The sequence below is a fragment of the Vombatus ursinus genome, unplaced genomic scaffold, assembly GCF_900497805.2.
Source record: "Vombatus ursinus unplaced genomic scaffold, bare-nosed wombat genome assembly UNPS02014861.1, whole genome shotgun sequence".
NCBI lineage: Eukaryota > Metazoa > Chordata > Mammalia > Diprotodontia > Vombatidae > Vombatus > Vombatus ursinus.
This window is the reverse complement of record NW_020954639.1, coordinates 1,502,184-1,516,603: the sequence shown is the minus strand read 5'-3', so window position 1 is coordinate 1,516,603 and position 14,420 is coordinate 1,502,184. Positions and strand designations below refer to the sequence as shown.

Below are 14,420 nucleotides of genomic sequence, written 5' to 3'. Positions count from 1 at the left end.
TTTCCCCTGAAGAATTATACTCAGTTTTGCTGGGTAGGTGATTCTTGGTTGCAATCCTATCTCCTTTGCCCTCTGGAATATTATATTCCATGCTTTGTGGTCCCTTAATGTAGAAAGTGCTAAACATTGTGTTATCCTGATTGTGTTTCCACAATACTTGAATTGTTTCTTTCTGGCTTCTTTAAATATTTTCTCCTTGACCTGGGAACTCTGGAATTTGGCTACAATATTCCTAGGAGTTTTCCTTTGGGGATCTCTTTCAGGAGGAGATTGGTGGATTCTTTCTGTTTCTATTTTGCCCTCTGGTTCTAAAATATCAGGGCAGTTTTCCTTGATCATTTCTAGAAAGATCATGTGAAGAGTATATACTGTTCCAAGCTTCGGGGGTTTGTACAGCTGTTTTCAGAGGTACTTCTAGGAACCTGTAAATTTTCAGTTCTTCCAAGGTAGTATGATAAGGGGTGAGGTGTTTTCTCTCCACCACCACAAGCTCCACCACACCAGCATTCTTCCTTGCCCCAGGACCACCCCTCAGAACTGTGACTCAGATCCAAGCACAGGCAAGCAAGAGATTCCTGCCTCAGCACTGGCAAAGAGATCCCTGCAATCCTCCTCTGATCAGTCACTCAATTCCCCCTCAGTCTGTGGACCTGAAGCTCAGGAAGCTTCCCAGAATCCCTGGGCCGGCCGTGCTCAAGACTTGCAACTGAGACCTAGCTCTTCTCTCACCCAGTCACAGACTTTTCCCACTGACCTTCTAAGTTGTCTTTGGCATTCAGGGGTTGAGAAGTCTGGAAACTGCCACAGCTGCCCGCGATGCAGTCCTCTGAGGCCTGCTCCAGGATAGCTGCGGCCTGCGTGCCTACGCTGCACTGCGCTCCTCTCCCAGCCTGGCGCGATATACCTTTCTGATCAACCATCCAGGATGTCTTTGGCTGGAAATTAGTTTCACTCTGTCTTTTTGTGGGTTCTGTTGCTTTAGAATTTGTTTAGAGCCATTTTTTTATAGGTATTTGGAGGGGTTTGGGGGAGAGCTCAAGACAGTCACTGCTTTCCCTCCCCCATCTTAGCTCCGCCCCCTGAATGGCTTGCAAACCTTTTCTGGTCCCCCTAGGCTATTTTTTAAGGTGTTATTTTCTGAGGTATTTTTTTTGGGTCTCCTTTAGCAAGCTGTTAACTTGCTTTTCATGATTTTCTTGCATCACTCTCATCTCTCTTCCCAGTTTTTCCTCTACTTCTCTTACTTGCTTCTGAAAATCCCTTTTGAGCTCTTTCAAGGCCTGCGACTGATTCATATTTTTCTTGGAGGCTTTGGATGTAGAAACTTTGATTTTGTTGTCTTCTGGTTGTATGTTTTGATCTTCTTTGTCACCAAAGTAAGATAATATAGTCTGACTCTTTTTGCGCTACTTGCTCATGATCCCAACCAATTACCTGAGTTTTAAACTCTTTGTTAAGGTAAGAGTCTGCTTCCAATGTGGAGAATGTACTGTTCCAAGCTTCAGGGGTTTGTACAGCTGTTTTCAGAGATACTTCTAGGGACCTGAAAATTTTCAGTTCTTCCAAGGTGCTATGATAAGGGACGAGGTGTTTCCTCTCCACTGCCATAGCAAGCTCCACCACACCAGCGCTCCTCCTCACCAGCACACCTCCTCACCCCAGGACCACCCTTCAGAACTGTGACCCAGATCCAAGCACAGGCAAAGCAAGAGATTCCTGCCTCAGCCCTGGCAAAGAGATCCTTGCAATCTCCCTCTGATCAGCCACTCGATTCCCCCTCAGTCTGTGGGCTGGAAGCTCAGGAGGCAGTGGTGGCCCTCACTCAGGAATTGTGGCTGAGACCTAGCTTCTTCTCTCACTGCAGTCACAGATTTTTCCCACTGACCTTCTAAGTTGTCTTTGGTGTTCATGGGTTGAGAAGTCTGGAAACCGCCACAGCTGCCTGCGATTTAGTCCTCTGAGGCTTGCTCCAGGGTTGCTGCGGCCTGTGTGCCCATGCCAAACTGTGCTCCTCTCCCAGCCCGTAACCTTTCTGATCAGCCATCCAGGTTGTCTTGGGCTGGAAATTTGTTTTATTCTGGTTTTTTTGCGGGTTCTGCTGCTTTAGAATTTGTTTAGAGTCATTTCTTATAGGTATTTAGAGAGGTTTGGGGGAGAGCTCTAGCAAGTCACTGCTTTCCCACCGCCATCTTGGCCCCACCCCTGGAAAATACAAATTCTAAAAGCAGAAACAAGGAGGGTAAGAATTCAGGGTCAAGTGCAGATCCAATAAATCAGTAAGCATTTATTAAGCACCTACCTTATGCTAGTCTCTACAAAGGTATAAGGACAGGGAATGATAATATACCCCCAGGGAATAGCCAGTTTGGCTGGATTGTAGAGTGCATGAAGGTGAGTAATCTGAAGTAGTGGAGTGGTGGTGGGAGGAATGACAGGACAAATTAGATTCAGATTATGAAGGCAGTGGTAGGTTGAAAATTGTATGTTTTATTCTAGAGTCAATAAGGAACCATAAGTTTTTGGAGCAGGGGTGTGACTCAGGAATATTTGTCAGTTGTATGGAAGAGGAATTGGAGATGGGAAAGACTAGAATCAGGGAGATTAATAAAAAAGCTGTTGCTATAATCCTGGGAAGAGGTAATGAGAGCCAAAAATATGAAGTGGCTATTTGACTGAGGAGAAGACGGGTACAAAACAGAACTGACAAGACCTGGGAGCTGATCATTGTGGATGGTGAGGGAGGTAGAAGAGCCAATGATGATTGAGGTTGCTTGTATTTACATAAGGGGGCAGTGTATGGGGTGTTTAGGGATGATTAGCACCTCTGGTGTGAGGGTTTATGGACTCTTTTTCAGGGCTGCTCATACCCATTGGCAGCTATCTTCATGCAACTTTCACCTGTTGCTCTAAGAAGCTGTAGCATGCACAGCAGTCACACCCTGGTAAACTGTTTCAGCAGATGGGCTAAACCATGTTGAGGGTTACCAACAGGCCTCAAACCCACAGGTGAGTTAGAGGGATGTCTACCCCAAGCATGTGAAGAAATTCCCCTACAGAATGGAAAGATGAGAATGATCTGTTCCAACATCACTGTGGAATGCTGAGAGCTTGCTCAGAGAGCAAAGATGCCAAGGTCATCCACTGCCTCCTGGGTCATCATCAGTCATTTTAACTTTTGTCTTGCACTGGACTTCAGTGCCTTTGGAAGAGAGAGTGAGGCTAATGACTTTGTTTAACTCCACCTCATTTGAATTCAATTCATGACAAGTAAAGACATCACCACCATGATATCATTGGTTCTCCTCTGAACAAAGGGGCAAACAACAAGATGAGTAGCTCTAGAAAAATCAGAAAATTCCAATGGGGGAAAGGAAACCACTGCACATTTTCCTTTATCTTTATAAAAGACTCAACCCACTTTTCACACAAATAAGGTCAAATATAAACAATTGGAGAAATATAAATTGCTCATGGGTAGGCAGAGACAATATAATAAAAATGAAAATTCTACCTAAATTAATTTAGTCAGTGCTATACAAACCAAACTGACAAAAATTGGTTTATAGAGCTAGAAAAAGTAATAACAAAATTCGTCCAGAAGAACAAAAGTTCAAGAATATGAAAGGAATCAATGAAAAAATTGGGAAGGAAGGTGGCCTGGCAGTACAAGATGTCAAACTATATTACAAAGCAGTAACTATCAAAACAATCTGATACTGTCTAAGAAATATAATGGTGGACCAGTGGAATAGATTAGGTTCACAATACAAAGTAGTAAATGACCATAGTAATCTACTGTTTGACAAATACAAAAATCCAACTCTTTGAGATAAGAAATCATTATTTGACAAAAATTGTAGGAAAAACTAGAAAGCAGTTTGGCAGAAACTAGGTATAGAACAACATTTCACATTGTATACTAAGATAAGGTCAAAATGGGCACATGATTTAGACATAAAAGGTGATACCAGGGGCAAATTAAGGGAGTATGAAATACTTGTAACTATGGATAAGGGTAGAATTTGTGACCAAACAAGAAACAGAGAGCATTACAGGTGGTAAAAATGGATTAATTATCATTACATCAAATTAAAGTTTTTGCACAAACAAATCCAGTAGAACTAAGATTAGAAGGAAAGCAGAAAACTGGGGGAACAATTTACAGTAAGTTTGTCTGATAAAGGCCTCATGTCTTAAATGTACAGATAACTGAGTCAAACCTATAAGAAAACAAGTCATTCCCCAATTGATAAATGGTTAAAAGATATAAACAGGCAGTTCTCAGAAAAAGAAATCAAAGCTATCTACAATTATATCAAAAATGCTCTAAATCACTATTGACTACAGAAATACAAATTAAAAACAATTCTGAGGTACCACTTCAGACCTATCAGATTGGCCAATATGACAGAAAAAGGAAATGGTAAATGTTAGAAGTGATGTGGAAAAATTGGTTCACTGATGCATTGTTGGTGGAGTTGGGAACTGATTCAAGCATTCTGGAGGGCAATTTGATACTATGCCCAAAAGTTTATAAAATTGTTTATAGGAGCAGCTAGGTGGCATAGTGGATAGAGCACTGGCCCTGACGTCAGGAGGACCTGAGTTCAAATCTGACCTCAGACCAAACACTTGACACTTACTAGCTGTGTAACCCTGGGCAAGTCACAACCCCAATTGCCTAAAAAAAAAAAAAAAAAGTTTATATCATTTGATCCAGGATTACCACTACCACGTCTGTATTCCAGAGAGATCCTTCCTCAAAAAAGAGCAAAAGACCTATTTGTATAAAAAAAAATAGCAGCTCTTTTTGTGGTGGCAAAGAATTAGGAATTGAGGGAATACATATCAATTAAGGAATGGCTAAATAAGTTGTGGTATATGATTGTGATGGAATACTATGGTGCTATAAGAAATGATGAGGAAGACGGTCTCAGACAAAACTGGAAAGACTTGTATAAACTGATGCAAAGTGAAGTAAGCAGAATCAGGAGAGCACTGTACACAGAAACAGCAACACTATACAATGATCAACTGTGAAAGAGTTAGCTATTCTGAGGAATACAATGGTCTAAGACATTTCTGAAGAACTTATGATGAAAAATGCTGTCCACCTCCAGAGGGGGGAAAAACTGATGGAATCCGAATTCAGATTGAAGCATTTTTTTTTTACTTTATTTTTCTTTTGGTTTCCTTTTTTGTTTTGTTTTGTAAGTGTTGTCTTTTACAACACGACTGATATGGAAATATCTTTTGCATGACTGCATGTGTACAGTCTATATGAAATTTCTTGCCTTCTCAAGGATGTGGCAGGGGGAAGACGGAGCTAGAGAGTTTGGAGCTAAAATTTTTAATAAATGAATGTTTTTTTAAAAGACTCACTCCAGTAGCTGGGAAATTTTTAAAAAAATGGGATTCTTGAAAATCTCAATCAAATTACTACAAACTCTTGCCAAGGTGCCAGCAGGACATTTACTGGAGCATTAAAAAATAATCAACAAGTTTAGCTGTTTACCTATAATGATCCCCAATGTAGATGTATAAGTTTAAGTTCTGTCATAAGGAGTTTACAATACACTTAGGCAGACAAAGCACAACCTTTTAAGATAAAAATACTCAACTGAGTGGTGTTGACAAGAATTCTAGACTATACACTTCTAGGGCTATATCCCAAAGAGATCACACAAATGGGAAAAGGACCCACATATACAAAAATATTCATAGCAGCTCTTTTTGTGGTGGTGAAGAATTGGAAATTGAGAGGATGCCCATCAATTGGGGAATGGCTGAGCAAGTTGTGGTATATGAATGTGATGGAATACTATTGTGCTATAAGAAATGATAAACAGGCTGACTTCAGAAAAACCTAGAAAGACTTGTATGGTCTGATGTTGAGTGAAGTGAGCAGAACCAAGAGAATATTGTACACAATAACGGCCACATTGTGTGATGTCTAATATTGATAAACTTAACCCTTCCTGGCAATACAAGGATCTAAGACATCTCCAGAGGCCTTGTGATGGAAAATGCTATCCACATCCAAAGAAAGAACTATGGAAGTCGAATTGCTATTTTTTTTCTCTTCTGTTGAGTTTTCTTTCCTCTTTCTGATGGTTCCTCCTATTGGTTTTAATTTTCACTTACAACATCACTAATGTGAAAATATGTTTAATATGAATGTAAATGTATAGCCTGTATCAGAATGTGCGCCATGTTGGAGAGGGTGGTGGGGAGGAAGGGGGAGAAAAATTTTTAACTCAAAAGCATATGGAAGTGATTATTGATAAATTAAAATAAATTAAGAAAAAAAGAAAGAAAAAAGAATTCTAGACTATAAGACTACAAGACTTCAAAGAACTGAGATGATGTCTCTGTGGATGGGGAAAGTTGAATGAGGTTCAGTACTTCTCAGCTACCTGGGTGTGGAAAAATAATTTTACCCGTATGACCTTCAGTTTCCTTATGTATAAAACAAAGGAGCTGGTTTAGATGATCTATAAGGTCCTTTTCAGCTCTAAATTCTATTTTCTTATAAGGAGGACATGCCTAAGAAGGGTCATAGATGTGCGTCATAAAAAAAAATATCAAACCTGAAAATACAGATTAATAACTTTTCTTGGTCATTTCCTTACAAAAGATGTACCAACAGTGATTTCTGGAGAAAAACAATCTAGTGAATGGGGCAGCTAGGTGGCGCAGTAGATACAGTGCCGGCCCTGAAGTCAGGAGGACCTGAGTTCAAATCCGGCCTCAGACCAAACACTTGATGCTTGCTAGCTGTGTAACCCTGGGCAAGTCATTTAACCCCAATTGCCTAAAAAAAAAAAAATCTAGTGAATTGGTTTTGTCAGCATCTTTAAATTCACCCTTGTGGGACCAGCTTGTTTTCATAGCTTGTTCTCAGCAATTCAAATGAGCAAGAAAGTATGGAAGCAAAGTATCATACGATCAATGAGAAGTGGCCAATAGCTATACCAAACTGGGTCTTTGTAGTCTTTAGAAACTGGTTTCTTTTATTCCAAAGATTCCTCAAATTTCTAGTACAAGCACATCCATCTACCTCATCATTGTGGCAATAGAATTCTAGGAACACTGGAAAAACAACTTAAGCATGAGAAAGGGTAGAATTGAGGAATAATTTTTACCTTCATCTGCACCCAGAAGCTGTTTATAAGAATTTGTTGTTGAATCATTTTTTTACTCATGTCTGACTATTTGTGACCCCATTTGGGGTTTTCTTGGCAAATATATTAGAGTGGTTTTCCATTTCCTTCTCCGGTTCATTGTGCAAATGAGGAAACTGAGGCAAATAGAGTGAAGTGACTTGCCTAGGATCACATAGCTAATAACTGAGGCCAGATTTGAACTTAGGAAGATAAGTCCTCATAAATCCAGGCACAGTGTTCTATTCACTGTACCACCTAGCTGCCTGATAAGAATTAAGAACAAAATTATTCAAAAATTCTTAACAAAATATATATATATATATATATATATAAAGATGTATATAGAAGACTTCTATTGTTCCCAAATCTATATTAACTCACAGAAATTGTCAACTAGATAAAAAAGACATGTAGTAGTTGTTTAATAAATGTGATTTATTTTGATTGGGGTTGGGGTAGGGAATGCTTATAATGATAAGACCCATTATGAATTGAAGCTTGTGTAAAGGAAGGTGTGTGAAGTTGGATTGAAGCATATAGAGTTCTTCCAGTTAAGGGCTAGCACTACTAATTTTCCAATGCCCACATGATTTTTTTTTAATTTCCACTTTCTTAGAGACTTAGTTGCCAAGAAGAGGCAATGCTGTAGTGCATTTAGTTGGACTTAGAGTAATGAAAACAGAAGTTGAAATTTCACTTCTGACATTCAATGACTCTGTAGCCATGAGTAAATCACTTAAATTCTTTGAACCTGTTTCTCTGTAAAATGAATGTGATATTATCAGTAGTATTATAGGGTTTATTATGAGACTCAGTGAGACAATGTATGAAAAGGGTTTTGTAAACTTTGAAGTGAAATGTAATGACTTAGAAAAGAAGTAAAGAAAGGAATGGAGGAAAGAAGATAGGAAAGAAGGAAGGGAACAAAGGAGTCAGGAAGGAGGTAAAAGAGGGAAGGAAGAAGGAAGTGAGGGAGGGGAAAGAAGAGAGGGAGGAGGGGAGGAAATGAAGGGAATGAGAAAAAGTAGCCAAAAATGTTCCCTACTGGGCAATCAAAAAATGAGCCCATGAATTCTTTGAAGGCATTATCATATAATAATCAATTCAATTTCAGTTCAGCAACATACTTTTATTAAGCACCCAATATGCACAAGACTTCATACAGGATATAGCATTAGATGCAAGAGATGCAATGACAGAAAGGTAATGGCCCTTTCCTTAAAGAAGTTTTCATTATTCACCCTTTTAATCTTTCATGACAATTGATACAGAATTAAGCAGAGTCTACATTCAAAAAGTCTTCATTGAATTATATGTCAACTGACAGTAGTCAGTTCAAACAAAATCCTATAAGGTTTCCATTCAATAACTCTCAGGATTGTGGTGTTTGTATATGTTTGTATGTATGCATGCATGTGTATGTGTGTGATTATACAAAGTGATACTATAATAAAGGGAGGAGGGATGAAAAAGAAAGAAAAAAATATATGATGGCTTTATTGTATATTTAAAAGGAATAGCAAGTTGTACACAATAGATTTGCAGTTTCACGTGCAATAATCTTTTTTATTATACTATCTAACATATGCAAATGCTTATTTTATTCCATAAATTAAAGTTACAATAAAAATTTAAAAAAATACTGGAGCAGATTTATATGGGGAATGAAAAGTTTCCCTAAGCAGTTACTATATGGTGAGATGGTTGGAATCAATTAATCATTCAGAAAGCATTTATTAAATACTGTGTGCCAGGTGAAGAGATATCCTTCAAACACACCCTAATTTTCTAATAAAATCTAAAGCATGACAGCATTTCTACATATTGCAGGATGCAAATTCAAGTTAGATCAAAAAAACTTGCATGTGTCAGAAATAGTCACCAAAAGTAGCCTCACAAACATGGCCAGTTAATAAAGGCCACAACAATTCACCAAAGGCACAGTCTTTAAAAGTGTGGAAAAAGAATTATTTAAGTACCCACTCAGGAACTACTAATATTCTGTAAGTAGAAAGGTATATAGCATTGAAAAACTTAGGAACCTTTTATATCTGAAATCAAATGAGGAAACCCAAAAGTCTCTGCCAATCTTGTTTTTTCTCTGCTGATTTCACACCCAACTTGCTAGCTAGCATTAAGTGAGGTCATTAAAAGTTCAGGACAACTTTGATCAAACTTTTATTTGCTTCATTAACATTTATGCCCCCACCACGTGAGGGGAGAAATAGGATTTCTTTCAAATTATAAATAGTGTTTGCTGAATTGTCTGCCAAAGAATGTGTTCATTTGGGAGGAGGTTTTTAACTATGCTATCTATTATCTCAAAGACAGGAACCATTTAAAGTCTCATCCTCCATCTGTAAAAGAATTGTCCTCTTTTGCACATTTATGATTTAACTGATGTGTGGAAGAATTTTAATCCATAAAATAGGCAATATACATGACTCAGTATAAATGCTAACCTCCTCTCCAGCAAGACAAGTTTTATACTTATCAGATTCATTTAAAGCTTCTCAAAAATGTGCCGTGTTCATTTTTTAACCTTGTCAGAAATAAGTTTTGCTGTTCTCAGATTTGTTTCTCCTATTCTTAATAACTTAGTTATTCAACAACAATATCTGAATTGTCTTCAGATGTTCCTTGAAAACATTTTAAGTGACAGTATTATCTAATAGGTGAATACTACTTTTTCTAGCTATTCTAAACCAAATCTTTCTTAGGAAGGGATTTTGCAATTATAAAAATCAATGTCACTCCAGGAAAATGAAAGAGGCAAAGAAATATGTCTGACTAAATAAATTGTGATATATGAATAGAATGGAATGCTGTTACTTTGTCAGAAAAATGATGAATAAGAAAATCACAAAAATTGAGAAGAGTTGAGCTGAAACAGTGGTAAAAGCTGTACCCAGAGAATGATGTGTATGTAGGATGTATGAGGGTACTTGTATAATATAATCATATGGTAGAGCTCTTATGTACCATACATAGAAATCTGATTTTGAATCAGGACCAACTAGATTACAAGAGACATTACAATTTTTGTCTCTGAGGGAAACAGTCAGAGGGGCGTGGATAGATACTTGCTCCCTCCTTTACCTGTCTCTAAGAGGAGAACTGTCCTAAAGCAGGGATTCTTAATTTTTCTACATATCATTGACCCCTAGGGCAGGTTTGGTGGGATCTATGGACTACTTCTCAGAATTTTTTTAAGGGTTTAAAATAAAATTCATAGGGATATAAAGGAAATTAGTTAGTAGAAATTAAGTTAACACAATATTCATAAAATCAAGTTTACAGACCCTAGGTTAAGAATCCTGAGGCTAGATCCATATATGTCTGACACATCTCAAATAAAGGTAATGTTAAGTTATAATACTTTGAAGCTTAGGATAAATATCATTTCATTTGATATCTCTCAAGAGGAGAGAATATTTTGTTTATTATCATAGACTTAGCTACCTCTCCTTAAAAATCGATTATACAAAAGATCATGAATAATTAGTATACTTCTTTATCAAAGTAAATAGTACACAGAAATTGGGAAATATATACAGATTAGAAGAGACAAAACATACCTAAAATTATATCAGATTAGAATAGACCAAATATCTTCAGCTCAACCAGGAAGAAAATAATCTCAGCAATGGGACTGTATTGTTAGAAGTGTCTCGGACTGCAAGCACCCTTAGTAAAGAGAAGTAAGGGACATATTTGGGGCTAGTTGCTTATACATCTGGCTACATAGAGATATCTCTCTTGTCTGCTAGCCAAATGTCCATGTCTGCCTTTCATAATTGCCTCCTTTGAAGTCATCCAACCCTGTGTCCACCCACCTCCATTTTTTATATAGATAGATAGTTACCTAGATATATCTAGATACATACATACATGCATACATAAATACATATATACACATACACTGGATTCTAGTTTTAAATGGTTGCAACTTGAAGGTGGGCCCAAAATGCAGATGTTGCCAATGCTTTCATCACCACCCCTCTCCATTTCTCCAAAAGCCCTCCAGGAATTCGCAAAGAGGGACATGGCACCAGAAACCACCCATCTAGGCCCCTTTTCAGCACAGACAGAAATTCCTTTCAAATCTGGAGCCAGAGGTAAGGCCAGAGCCATGGGGCCTAGCAGTTAGAGCAGGTGCTGGTGAACAGAAAGACATATTTACAATGAAGGAAGCTTTATTCTAGCTTGGCCAGTATGTTATGGCAAAACAATTATATGCTAAAAAGTAACAGCATATTGCATATTGTTCAGATGACCTTCTTGGAGATCTTTTTTGTGGTATCAAGCATCTCCATGAAAGAGCACAGGTGATTATATGAAATGATTTCTAAAAACTTGATAGCAGTCAGTCAACAAGAACCTGCTAGTACAAGTACAACTATGAATACAACTGTGTCAGCTTGAAATCGAAAGAAGAAAAAAGGAGTCGGTGCAAGAATTGCAGGAAGAAGAACCAACATCAAATTTAAATTCTAGACCAATTATCTCATCTAGAAGGAGAACACATATTGAAACAGAAGAAAATTCAATTGAGTTGTCTGATGAAAGACACAGAAAATCGCACAACTCAGTGATCATTTTCTCTTACATTTGATGAAAGCTATGCCCTAAGTGTCACAGTGAGATGTGCTGTGAGCAAAGCAATAGCAGTGACTCAGCAGGAATCTCTTTAAGTCTGGATAGTGAAACTGGTGTATTAAGTGAAAATTCAGATGATTCAGTTCCAAACCAATTCAGTACTGAGTTTAAAGTTGAGTCTATTGATCAGAAGATTGTAGTCACAATGAAGAAGGACAAGAACTTACAGAAGATGATTTGATATGGTTTAATCATATCTGATTTTTTGTGAGCCCCATTTGGGGTTTTCCTGGCAAAGATATTAGAATGGTTTGCTGCAGTTTATTTTGCAGATGAGGAACTGAAGCAAACAAGGTTAAGTAACTTTCTCACAGTCACACAGCTAGTGTCTGAGGCCAGATTTGAACTCTGGTGTTTCTGACTCCAGACCCAGCACTCTATCCACTGTGCCACATAGCTGCCTGTATGAAATATACTAGGTAACCATATATTAGGTGGATGAGAGTGACAATGACTCATTTGATGAAGACACTGAAATATACTTAGCCAACTATTTGAAGTGTACATTCTGTGATAAAATGAACTCTCCATTTCCACTACATTACCACATATGTTGGGCTTCATGAGGAGAAAGGTGAACTGCTGGAAAAAAGCAAGCAAAAAAGGGAAGAAGAGGACTTTGTCATTCCAGATTGTAAGAAAAATAAGATGAATACCTCGATTAATGTATTGAGGAAAGTAATGAAAAAAATGGTATAAACATCAGAATCCCAAGAAACCCCCATCATCAACATCTAGAAGTATCATCTGTAGTAGTTAGGAAGATGCCAGAGAATTTGAGAGATGAAGTGCAAGACAAAGAAAGAAGTATGAAATCTATTCTTTCCCCAAGCACTGTGGAGCCCTTTGTCATCTATCAGAGCCAACCTGAAGATGTTTTTTGCATTGTCCATGGAAGGACAGGACATCTTGTGGCATGTTTTACATGTGCTAAGAAACTCAAAAAGAGAAATAAGCCTTGTCCAATGTGCAGGCAGCCAATTGAAATAATTGTGCTAACTTATTTTGTCTAGATGTGATGTATTAAAAGTGGAACCACATGTATGAAATGTTCAAGAATGTTCACATGTGACTTATTAAATTTATTAAGAATTTTATTTTTGTGCATATTTTCCAAGAAAATCAATATTTTAATCCATTTTTGCCTCTAGTGAAATCTTCTTACCTGGAAAGAATTTTTAATATTATCTTCCTTTAGGCAAGAACCTATTCCAGTTATTATTTTTCCATTTTGTAATATTTTATTAGTTTTCATTTGCATTATTTATAGAGGCAGCAGGGTATAGTGGATATACTCTGGAAGATCTAGGTTCCAATACCACCTTGGACACATAAAACTTATTTGATCCAAGACAAATCATTCAACCTCTCTGTGCCTTAGTCAATTGGACTCATCTGCTAAGTCAGATAAGTGAAGAGCAAATTATAGACACTCATGTTGGGGATGTTGAAAGTACAGATTACTTACTATTTGCATCCATTAAAATGTACCAGTTATTTTGAAGATTGACTGTTTTGATTTCTTTAAATAGTTTTTGCCTTCTCCAATTGGGGAGTGTCAGATTTCTCTGAAAAAAAATTGTATAAATCATAAATTTAATAAATATTTTTTAAGTTTTTTTTTTAAATGTTGCAACTTGAAATCTTCTAGTTGGCTGAAGAGCCAGGAGAATGAATAACTCATTGCTGAGCCCAAATTCAGTCTTAATACTAAAGTCATGAGCGAGCTTTTTGTCCCTCTCTTTTCTTTGCAGCTTTCAGGAGGAAGGGATATTTGGAGCTGCCTCTGAGTATCTGCTGCCTGTACTACCTAATCCATTTGAAGCTCCTTCCAGTGCTAGAAGCCATGAATTCTCTTGTGGTCCCTATTATCACCATTCCACTCCTGCCTCTGAGGGGATTCTGACTTGTATCTCTGATTTCCCAAATTCACAAGGTTCCTGTCTGGACATATCCAACTCAAGATTGCTGACTGATCAACTACTCATAAAAGCAGCTGCTTCCACTGACAAGTGGGAGAATACATAGCAGGTGCCCTTCACCCCAAACTCAGCTCTCAAAGGCAGCTCACAGGAGTCCTGCCTCCTTAAAACCACCAAAGGGTTGCTACTTCTGAATACACAATCAGGCCCTGTTCAGCAACCTAAGTCATTAGGTTTTCTGGCTTCACAGCCAATTAATAGACTTCTGCCATTTTACATTCCTCAGTCACATATAATGAAAAACTGGCTTCCCCTCATGCCTATCCATAAGTTTCCAATAGGTCTGTTAGACTAACAGCTTATGTGAAATATCTGTACATGCTTCAAGAACTGACCTTCAGGCCATTTGACTCCTAGTATAAATATTTACTATTACATGCAGCAATTATTTACATAAGAAACTAATCAAGGGATCACATAACACTGTATTTCCAATAATGAATGAAAATATTCAGTCAACTCAGTCACTCATCAGAAACTGAAATAATGCTTACATCATGATGTAAAAGAGGAAACCTCAGATAAGCAAGCCTACTGGCAAATATTCAAATGGTCTTTCTCCAAGTTTGAAAAATCAACTTATGGCCTTAAAAACAAATTGCATTGTGAAGAT

The 14,420-nt window shown here is 37.7% G+C and overlaps 1 pseudogene; it reads left to right on the top strand.

Annotated features, from left to right (window-relative positions):
• Positions 1 to 2,385: 2,385 nt before the first annotated feature.
• Positions 2,386 to 12,026, top strand: LOC114027485 (annotated as a pseudogene).
• Positions 12,027 to 14,420: the final 2,394 nt, after the last annotated feature.